A 12,117-nucleotide genomic window follows, 5' to 3' on the forward strand; every position below is an offset into this window, starting at 1 on the left:
CGGAGGTGAGTCTGTGGGAGGACAGATCTTCTCAACCAAACAGATTAGATGACCTCTACAAAAGCTTTGGGTCAACTTTCTTCTTCTTAATCTAAATGCAAACAAAAACTGAGTATTCACAATATCTTAAAGCACTGTTCTTTCTTTTGATAAGCAGAAAACTTACAGAAACAATTATATTGAGGTAGCAGCAACAGAGAAGAGCTGCATCTCCTAACATTGAAATAAGCTCTTTAAAGTCTAATTAAATATATACTGCTTGGACCTAATCCTAGGCTAACAAGGTGAGCATCTTATTATTTCTGCTCTCCCAGATTCGCTAAGAAACATCTCTCATTGAATGTTAAATGTGTCAATCTTTAAAGCTTAATGAAGTTATTGGTAGAGTACGGCAACTATAAATTATGTTTACTAGCCATTCCAAATTCCTCTGCTGAAGTGGTTAATGACACTAAAAAGAATGGGCATTTCCGTGCAGATAAGGTAAGTACACATGCACACTCCAGTTGTCCATGGAGACTCTATGTGAAATCTGTGAGGCTTTTTTGATGGGAAATGAACAGCACTTCTGTTCATGAGGGAAGTGGATAACATCTTCTCATTGGTTAAAATGGGAGAAGCTCTCCGAATGGCCTTCCACACACTGTTTTGGAAGGGGCACTTAAATTCTCCACTATGAATAATTTACCTGCCTTGGAAAATACAAAACCCAGTTCTGGTTTAACATAATTTCAATGCTGATGTTGACAGGGTTAATTCTACCCAGGCCATCTTGTTTGTCTTCCTGATTTTCCTACCCTGCCACTGCCTTGAGACCTGTGCTATGCATTCTGCCAGTTCTTGCACTCAGTTGTATTTCCCTGCCATCTTTTGGGAGAAGAAATACAGAAATCCTCCAAGATTAGGATGAAGTGTCTTAGTGGGAATAGATGCAGCCCATTACCACGGTGGACAGAAATGTATATAATAGCTGTCTTATGGGTAAACAGGATACCTCTTTACTGCTTTAGTAGACAGAACATGGACAAAGCACTTCAGGATGCCCCTAAGAAAGTTTTTGGACAGCTTTTCTCCTGGAACTGAGGCTTTGAAGTGAGTGATAACATGCAAAGACTTCACAGGTACAATCTACAGACACTCTTGGTCAAGATTAGCAAAGGAGGCAGTCCAGGATCTTGAGCGTCTGCTAGCAGAATAGTTTGCTGAATGATGTGACTAGCAACCAACATCAAAAGGGAAAAGCTGTCTAATGCCAGAGAAGAGTTGGCTGCAGTTTGTGCCCCTGGGTGTGGTAGAGATTTGTCTGCCTGACTATGCATTTCTTTCTTCTTCAGCTCTCCATGCAAGCTGTGCTTCCCGTGTGCAACAGAAAGTTCATGCTGGCCTTTTGAGATTTCGGCTTCCTGCATTCTGACCACAGACAGCTGTGTTGCACCACCAGATAAGAGGCACACGAGCTGATCTATTCATTTAACTGCGTTGAAAACACAAGATGCCTTCAAGAGCGTAGGCTTAGGCAGATAGATCCCTGAATCCCTTAAAGTATGGGCTAGAATTTTCACCTTCATTGACCAGGCCATGCCATAACTCTTACTTGTGTGAGAGGCTTTCCTAAGCCCACTGCAGTCAGATGTTCTTGTTGAGCCAGGCCACAATCAGCCACAGATCTCCCTGAGCTCATCTTGTCCAAGCAGTAGCAGTGGGCCTGAAAAACCTCTACAGCTGCAGGGTGCTGGACTTGCATCCCTGGGTTTCATCTAGTAGTGGGAACTTCCCCAGTCATGCAAGGTCTGGATGCAGTGGTATGAAGCACATCCTTCACAAAAAAAGAACAATGGTCAGAACAAAAACAGTGAGATAATTCTGCTCTTTTAGGGTTACCTTTATTGCATGTTTATCTGCTGCTGTAAAGGTTAATCTGTATTTTTATAGATGCTGTAAGGCACCAATCCTGAATGCTTCAGCCAAGGCTTTTGAGGCAAATGCCACAGAAGCCACTACTCTACAGGAAAATTGAAAAATATGTCAGGGTCTTCATCTGTGGGGAAAAGGGGGAACCAACATCCTAAATTCTCCACATTACTGGAAGATAGCCAAGGCTCACCTGCACCAGGAGAAAAGGTCCAGGCTGCCTGCCCAGATGAATGTTGGAACTACTGCCAAGAGTGCACAACAGCCCAAATGTGACTGTGGGTGCCTAGAAGGAGGGTGACAAGAGAAGGAGCAGAGGCAGCAATATTATAAATGCATATGCACATGGGTCTGGAGCTCAGGAAGAGGGCAGATGGGGAGGACCTTATCTCCCATCAGCAGCGAGGACAGATTAGCTAGATGCTGATCAGTACCTCTCCAACTCTGAAAGAGGAGGTTAGCATCTTCCCACAGAGGTGTGCAAACAGAAGTGTAGGGGAAGGTGGTTAAGAGAAAAATCCTTTCAGAAGATTACAGGCAGAACGGTGGATACTGGAATAAAGATCTAAAAATTTGTTATCTATAATCTCATTTTTTTTCCTATTTCCTCTTTCAGTTCCCTGGATTAATGGAGATGCAGTAAGTTGTTGGATCAGCTGGTTGAATGTCTTAGACACCTTCATGCTAGCATGGCAGAGATTTGCAGCAGTAGTTCACACGGCCAAGATATTAAAACATAATTGTTTCTCAAGAAGACTGTTGCATTAGGTGGTATGTTCCAGGGGTGCACATGTTGCCTTCAATGACCACATTCAATGGAGGGACAAGGACCATCTAAGCACTAGCATGGTGGGGGTCTGCTCCAGATCTCCAAAATGGAAGAGGATGGAGTCTTGTTGCAAGCAACAAGCACAGGACCCTGTAGCAATGGGAAATTTTAATTGCCTGACATCTGCAGGGAACGCAACAGGTCGTAGGCTGTCCAGTAAGGTCTTCCATGTTACAGTAGTTCTCTGGTTACAGAGGGTGGCAGAAAGAGCAGGAGGGAGTTTTCTTTTGACTGGAGTCAAGGGGAAGAACTATCAGAGAACTTGAAGGTGGGAGACAGTTCAAGAGAGTGAAATTGGACGTTTTGTTAATCTTGTTAGAAAGAGCATATTACCATATGCTAAGAGTTAATCTTAAGAGTCGTGTATAAAAATACCATGAATCAGTAAAAAAATGGAAAGCCAGAAAGGCCAGGATGCAAAATTAGATGAAATTAGGAACATGAAGGACAATGAGCATTTTCAGTTACCATATTGGAAAGAGTAGGAATATCAAGGACAGTACTGAAGGTCTGAAGTGCTTAAAGAGCTACATGAAATAATCTCTGAGCTGTCAATGTTCTTTTGTTAATTTACGGAGGATCTTCTAAGATTCTGTAGTGCTAGAAAAAAGTTAGATGTAGTTATTCTTTTAGTAAAACTGAAAAGAAAAAAAAAGAGTTTGAGAATCTTCCATTAGGATGCTTTAAATATAACATCTCAGAAAATACAGGAAAAAAATATATTGTTGTAAATAACTAGAGGAGATAAGAAGTATCCAGTGTGGTTTTGTCAAGAGAAAACTGTGTCCAACCAGCATAAAATTCCTCTATGCCAGAGTACGAAGTCTAAGGACAGAAGGAAAGTAGCAAGTGTCACAGCTCTTTGCTTCAGGAAATGAAATGCAAAATAATCTCTCTTAAGGTGAAGGCTTAAATGAAGTACTTTAAAGGTAGTGACAAATCTCTTCGGAAGAAGAGGAGTAATTGCTAGTAGCATACTAGCAATGAAATGTAAAAACTCATTCAGTAGGATTCTCTGCAAAGGTTGTCCTACTGTAAAGCATCTCAGTATTTCCACTGATGGGTGGAAAAATGCATATTATATTAGCATATATGCCATGGTCAGGTGTCTGCAAATGTGATTGAGCACCATCTTTAAAATAAATTGCAAACAGGTGTGGACTACAACCCACAGAGGGTGCATGAAAAGCCCTGCTTATGTGGAACAGTCACCTGCTGAATTCAGGGTGGGCACTGAGCCACTATGTGAGCTTATCACAGGCTGAACACATGTGAACACTGATGTGCAGAAGGGGATATGCATATATTAGAAGGAAACTTCTTTTGTGTAACACATTTTACCAACTTGTACAAAATAGATAAGTTACCTGGAAGACTGGGAAAATGTGACCTCAGAGTAAAGATTGAGGTTTGTCATGTCTCTTTTGAGTCATCTCTTTTTTTAAACAAAACAGTATATGTATAAATATATAAAAGACTACTGCCAAGACAGAGGAAACAGCCTGTTCTTCATGGTCATGAAGGACAGGAGAAGATATCAGATCTGCATTGGAATGGTTTCCACAACAGTGGGAACAGTGAAACACTGAAAGAGATGACTCTCATCTTCTCTTAGATACCTCCAGAAAGAGAGATGCCATCCTTTTCCAAATAAACATGCCACAAGTGATGCACACAAAATGACGCCAGCTTGCTGGAAGAGGTATGGACAAACAACTTTTTATAGGTGGAGGAAATAGTGTTTTCCTGAGCGCCCAACCTTCCCTCTCCACAGCCTCTTAGGACAGTTAGAAGTAAGGAAACCATTCTTTGGACACCAGGAAAAGCTTCCTTGCAGCAGTGTAAGCCTGCCAGATGGGAGTAATTTTTGTGGTTATTCATGATGAAAGCCAGAATCATCCTGCCTTTCAAGACCTCCACCCTAATATTAACTTGAGCCCTTCCAGCATTTTGTAAAACACCAGCTTTGTTTCATCCCGTACCAACAGGGAGGGAAAAGGACTGTGTAAGATCACACACAGTCACTTTTGGATTCTGGTATCCCAAAGGAATGGAGCTTCCTATCACCTGGATTTTGAGGATGGTCTGAACTTAAGTGTAGCTCTGTGGCCTGACAATTTTCCTAATCCAGTGGGCCTTCCTTGTCCCAGCAGGTCAGTTTTGTGGAATGAATGTTTTTTTGGGAGCTAACAGCCACTTTCCTGAATTGTTTCAATGCCCAAGAAACAGGCTGTGCATCAAAAGATATCTCAGCACAGATCTATGCAGCTGGAGTGTGTGTTCAGGATGCCCTGTGTCTGAACAGAAGGTCCTTTGAGATTGGTACCATATGGTGTTTTCCATGCTTCATTTTTCATGCATAAGTTGACATAACCAGGTTTGGTGACTGTTTTAAGGGGTATACAAATCATTGTATGCACTTTTGGGTTTTGATTTGGGAGCTGAAAAATTGCAAATGGGGAAATTGTTTTTATTGAATCAAAGTTGACACTCTTTTGGATCTCAACCTGGCAAACTTTTGCACTTTGCTCAGTACAAAACATTCTGTTCAGTGCAAGATAAATGTTTTTGTTTTGAAACATTTATAAGAAAACTAAACAGTATCCAACAGTGACACTCCAGGCTCCAAACAAAGAATATTCAAGTTCTTTCCTCCAGCTGCAGGGCTGGAAACTAAATAAGGCAATAAGATTTTCAGTGGGGAACGAACAAAGGTCCCAAAGTACTTAAGTTTATAGCCACAGAAGAGGACAAACTGAGGTAGCATTGGTTAAGCCAAGCCAGTGCTGCAGTGTAAATGAAACCAGGTAGGGTTGGCAGGTGGGAATCTAAATCATCAGTGCAAAGGGCTGCCAGAGCAACCCCCTTGGAGGAGGATGGACTGACGTACCCAGAATTCAAAGCATGGTTCAAAGGCTGCATGTGTTCTTGAGGCCTTCAGGGAAACCTGTGGCACCGTGGCTGGCATACCAATGATAATTGAGGTGGATGCATCTGGATAATGCTGTTTGATTGGGCTTAGGCAGACAATGGAGGATTTTGGAGGAGGATGAGGCTGCTATTTTAGGAAACTTGCACTAGGCTCTCACAGCATAATAATATCTGAGCACGTGTGGTTGCACACATCCATTTTTAATAGCTTTAAAACTGAATTGCAGCATCGGCATAAGACCTCCGCCTTGTTGGGTGTTGATGGATGTCCTTTACTAGAAACCCCAAACGTTTAAGCTGCTCTGAGGGTTTGGCAGGTAGCTGGGAAAATGAACTGGAGTCCCTTGGAATAAAATCCTTCCCCGTTGAACAACTTGTATCTCAGACTCTCTATGGAAAGCTCCAGTTGTGAAGGAAAGCAATCCAGTGGGCGTGATGCGAAGCATACTGCTGTTAGGGACATTTGTGGGACTGTGTCCAAAGCAGACAGAGCTGATAGTACCCATAAAGCAACAAAGGGTGATGGCAAAAGCTGGGTATGATGGGTCTGAAGACGCTTGTGCCCCTCCTTCATGGGAACAGTGTTTTTCTCCTAACCAAGAGCCTGCGGGGTGGGGAGCTGCGGGTGGCTAATTTGATTAGCCGTTATCCTTTCAGGATGCTGTATTGACAGCTACACTCAAACCTTTCAGGCTCACTCATCCGTCGGCATAACAAGATTGCAGCTTATCTGATTTACCAAGTAATATTCTCATGCCACCTGCTTGTGTCCAAGAATAAGCCTTCCTGCCTCGGGCTTGCGCAGCCCACTGAGGGTGACGGCCGCGTCCCTCGTCCCTCATCCCTCACCCCTCGCCCCTCTGGCACCAGAACCCGCTCCTCGGCCCACAGCCCCCCAATTCCCCGGCACCACGAGGGGATGGCGACCAAAACCTCAGGGCTCCTGCCCAGAAGCCTCCCTCCCGCATCCTCCCGGTCCCCCCCGGCACCTTTAGATGGCACTGCAGCACAGCCCTGCCGCCCCGGGGCCCTGCGTGGCCTGCTGGGCCCCGCGGACGCCCTGCCCAAAACAAGGCAAAACAAGACAAAACACAAAATTAAAAAAGCAATAGTAAGCCAAAATCAGACAAAAAACCCTCTCTGTGTGCAGAATCTTGCAAAGTTTTAAAATGAATGGCAGTATTTACTCATTTTTTTCCATGGTAATTGCCTAGTGTTAAGAAGGATGTTACGCTGGAGACACTTAAAGGGAATAGATCTGTGTAAGAGGCTAGCCCTTGCACTGACCAGCAGTCCAGGTCATGTTCTGGGATTTCAACACTGGCAGCCCTTCCCTTACACTCCATCACATAAGTCAGTTTGGGATTTAGCAGCTCTGGATGATATTTTTTGAGAGAGACCTTTGAGAAAAGGCATCTTTGCTATGCCAGAATACTGGTGGCCAAGCCTTGAGTAAGTCAGTCCACCAGATATGTTCTGGAGACATGACTTCTTGTCTTTGTCCTCCTTGTATCCATCAGAAACATGCAAAGATTCTCTTCCTCTTAATTTTAAGGTAAGATGTCTCAATTTAAAAAAAGATCATTACAATATAGCAGAGATGGTAATTTCTTCAATGAGACTACATGGGTCTATTATCTTTCAATTGGCTAATTTTGTCCAAAGCTCTTTGAACAAATCACTGAAACTTAAATAAGATATATTACTTACTTGCTCAAATGTCCTGTGAAGCTGAAGAACAAAAAAAGATCATTAAACTCTTTGCAAATTCTGTTATGTGCACTTTTTTTTTGTGCAGCCACCTTCCCCAAATACTCTGGGTATGAAATTAGGGAAAATGCAATGTTAGAACACATGAAACTTTAAGAAGGAACACCAATGTCATGAAGAAGAGAACAGAGATTCTAAGAAAAAAATCAATTTTTGCAGATGTCTGGAGAACAAGAGGGTAGCATCTCAGATGAGTGAAATGATTGGTGAAAGCATGGCCACAGTGGAAAGAAAAGGCAGAAGATAGGACTGTCTAGCAGAGAAGATATGGAGAAGTGTTTCTAAATTCAAGAGTAAAGAAAGAATGAAGAAGATGACAACGTAACAAGGAAGAAAAAAATGGGCTAATGAACCAACAAAAGCTGGGGAAACAGCCAAGGACTGAAACATAAGAAGAAATATGTAGAGCACAGAGAGTACGGTGACTAAAAAGAGTGTTAAAAAGCCAGGAGGGCCATGGGTAAAAGTTATCAGAAAATGGCTACCCGTGCTTCTGGCATCACCTGTTCAGAGAAACCCCTGGGCCTGTCACCAGCAGAGATCTGGGGTATGAAGGTGCTTGCTGCATGCCGAGGGGGCTGTCAGTAAGAGGAAAATCAGGGCTGCAGGGGTCCCACAGGGAGTGTTTCAGAGTTTGCTTTTGGCTGCTCAGATGGCAGCAGGTGATGCCATGTAATTCTCACCACAACAGCTCTAGGACAACTATACCAGGCTGGGGAGATGCTCAGAGAATTATATGTTCCAGTGAATTTAGAAAGAGGCTGATGGCATACTGAGATAATGAAGATGGTAGCAGCTCAGGGACAGGCCTTTCCAGGATGATATGATGGTGCTGGGCACTGGCACGCGCTCACAGAAAATGGCTTCACTTTCACTTCATCCCCTACTCCTTCTCTCCTTGCAGCCAAGGAATGTTTAATGTTCGCTTCTCTGCAGGCTGAGGAATGCTTAATGTTTGCTTCCTGCAGCAGAGGTTGATGCAGTGATAATAACAGTATTTTGAGCGGGCACTTGTAACCATCTCTTTGAAGCAGTACTGCAATTTCTAGTGTTTCCTTCTTGTTGCTCAGTCTGAAGTGGATATAAACATGGTCTTTGCGTCAAGTGCATTCAAGCTGCAAGTTTCCAGAGTTGGTAACATGTTGGGACCCTGAGAGTTGACTGGAACCTTCAGACTTCTCTGTAAAATAAATCAATTTGTTACTTGAGTGCCCCCAGCTGACAAGAAGCATGCCAAGGTGAGAATGTTGAAGTTTTCTATCCATGAAAGATTTACCCTATCCCAGTTCTTGCAGATTCAAAGAAAATCATCTGCTTAATTTAAAAAAAAAAAATAAAGAAAAAGAAAAAAAAAAGAAACTCCTCCATAAAAACAGTATTAGCTTAATCATCTTTGATAGCTTAGGAAAACAAAAAGAGAACAAAAAAGCCCACCACAGTTATTTTCCCTTTTACAAAGCAATATAATGTAGGCCACCTTTTCCTTCCACAGAGGAAGCAGAGAGAGGAAGCTGAAATGCAGGTGTATGTGAAAGCCTTTGGCTTATTCTCTAGCTCTGTGACTCACTAAGCCTCATATTCACAACTGCCCTTTCCTTGCAGCACAGAGAAGTCCTCTGACCTAAACCTTTCCTCCTTAGTCTGCTTCCACCTTCTGTTGCAGATGGAAACTGTGTCCTTTAATACTTACTAAGGCCAGGTGCCTGACTAATGGTCTTTGGCCGCATGCACATAGATTCCCGTGGCTTTGGTAATTTGTGCTTCTGATTTTAGCTTTTAAATCCATCTTCAGGGCTGGCATGGACATCCTGTCTTATCCAGAACTGCTCAAGCTCTGTGCCAACAGTATGTCTTTTGTAAAGCACCTTCAGATGCATGCCATGTAAGGAGCTGTAAATACCCTGTTGGAATAATCTGGAGGCAGCACTTGCTGTCTGCAGCATTTTAATGTTCTACCCTTAGACTGTGCTTTACAGTAGGCTAGAGTCCATAGATTTATTCCTGAATTTTTGGTGTTAAGCTTCTTCCATTCAGGAACAGAAGAGAAACTAGACCTAGAATGGTACACACATATTTTGTACCTTCAAGGACATTCGCACGCCTTCTGTCCCTCTCTTCTTCAGGAAACATCCTGGGAATAACTCCAGGGATTAAACAAGCTCCAGTCTGTCACCCAACAGTGCAGTGAGGTGGCAGGCACTGTCTGCATCAAGGAGACAACTCCTTTCCTCCTGTCTCCCCCCAGGAAAAGAAAAACATCAGGCCATTAACATACCCTAAGACTGTCTTCAAGTGCAAAGACTTTAGGCCCAGACAGCTTAATTCCCCTTCTGTTTGCAGATGCCATCCTCATCATCCACCCTGAAAGCGCAGTGCTGTAGTGGGTGCCCTCCATGATCCAGGAGCTGGGGCAGTGACATAAAAATACAAAATGTTATGGCTTTAAACAGATGTTGCAACTGTAATGGATAAATCTGCCAACATATGCAAATAGCCCAGTTCAGTAGTAGTAAATGTAGACATGCTATGGTGAACAGTCTAATAGCAAATACTAGGTATAATATAATATAAAATAAAATAAAAATAATAAAATATGTATCAACTTTATCTAATGGTCAAAAAGTGTCTTTTTCATCGAGTTTTTGCTCTGGGCTTGGATGGTCTCTTGATTCTGAGCAGCGAGAGGCCATGAGGGGTACTGTCATGACTTCGAGTGGAATCCAGAAGCTTTATTGATCAAGCTGCCACCGTCTTCCACACAGCTGTGAAAAAAACAGGTGACGGCACGAAAACTGATCTGCTCCTTTGGTCAGAAGATCCCTGCATGTTCACATCCCACTTCAGGAGAGATTTAGCCACCTCTGTATTCACTCTGTGCTGCCAAGGCTGAGGGGCTTGGGACAGAGGCTGTAACCTTTTTGACAGAGGCCAAGCCCTCCACATTGTCCCTGATGAAACCACCACTGAGACTGTGCTCTTGAAGCATGAGAAAATGTAAAGTGAGAAAAGTCCAACCAGGCCTGTTTCAGCAAGGCAGTGCAATTAGAAGAAAGAACAAGTCAATGATCATGTTGAATACAATACTAACTGCAATGCAGCCTTGGAAAGGAAGCACACAAGCATTTGGGTCTCATCTGCCTGCTGGCAGCAGGTCTAAGAGAAATGGCCCCTCTAAGGTCACAAGAAGTTTGCACTAGCTGCAAGGAAAAAGCAAATGTCCCTGCGTGGCTTTCAAATTCAAGTTACACCTTTTTGGTTAGTGGTGTGCGAGGAATGGTGGTGGGGCATAATACTTTCCCGTCACCCCTTGCAACCCAGGGATGCAGAGCAAAGGGGACAAGGCAGGACGGAGGAGGCCAGCCCCAGGGCCAAGCATCCATTGCAGCAGGGGAGCTGAGACTTCTTGTCTCCTCTGTGCCCTCTGTTCTTGCTTGCCAGCTGGGGGGATGTGTGATTCTGTCTCTGCCTGGGCTGTGTCATGTGCACAGCAGAAAACAAGCCCCTGGTCTATAAACTACCAGTCAATATGATTAGCAAGAATGCCATTATCATACTCCAGAAGGGAAAGGTGCCTTTCAGTTTATGTCATTTAAAGCAGTGAGGTATTTAAATGGCGCCTTAAGAGTCATAAGGCAGTGATTTATGCTGCTTTTTTATCTAATGATGCAACACACCCAAGAACCTTACCCTTGAATCACAGAGGAACAAACTTCAAGTGATTTTCCCGTCATTGATATTGCACCACTGTCTTTGTAGGAAAAGATCAGCATTTCTGAGCAGAAGTCACGGAAACTGAGAAGTCCCCAGCCAATGGCTTTCGCGTGTTCTGCTGCCACAGGGAAGCCTTGATTCTCCTGCCCCCTGCCTGGGTGAGGCAGTAGGGCAGACTATCGCTGCCCTCTCAGGCCTTGGCAGACCTGGGGTGGGGATATGGGTGCGGACCAGAGGTGTGTAACACCCCAGAAGGAAGCCCTGAATCCGTAACAGCATGAACTGGAGCTGAAGCTACAGCATGAAATCCTCACGACTTACAGTGCAATAACCACCACTGTATCTGTCAAGGGCAACTCAAAATGCACCTGCATATAGTTGTTCTCCAGCGTGTTGGTAAACAAGCCCACAACTTGATTGCCTGCTGGACAGAAGGGAACTTAAGGCCTGGTGCGGGAGGCTATTTAGAGATCTCAGACTGTGCCATCGGCTGCTGAGCTAGCACATGTTGCTAAATCTGAGCCAGCAGTGCAATTGCAGTAATTCCCAGAGCAGTTTACCCAATGCTTATTCCAATAATAAGGTATAAGAAGGGGGGCTGCTAGGATAGGAAAACCCAAACTGCTGCTTCTGTATTTCATAGGATAGGGCAGAAGATGACAGTAATCATCTCACCTGCACTCCAGTTTTACTGCAGGCATTTCAAACTACCATCTACTCTTGGGCTGAGTCCAGTAGACTGGACATGGGTTTTATTTGGTCTGAGCACCTCTTACATAAAACAAACAAACAAACAGATAGTTTTGGTGAGGAGGCCTGGAACAGGCTCTTGGATACCTTCACTGATAACCAGACCCTCCAGTGTACCTCTGTTTTTATAAGATCCTTCTCATGTTACATCAGATCTAACAGGCCTGGGAGTATACTTAGATGCTTTTCCCCTCTTATTTTTATTTTTATGTTTC

The sequence above is a fragment of the Anser anser genome (genome assembly GCF_964211835.1).
Source record: "Anser anser genome assembly, chromosome: Z".
Taxonomy (NCBI): domain Eukaryota; kingdom Metazoa; phylum Chordata; class Aves; order Anseriformes; family Anatidae; genus Anser; species Anser anser.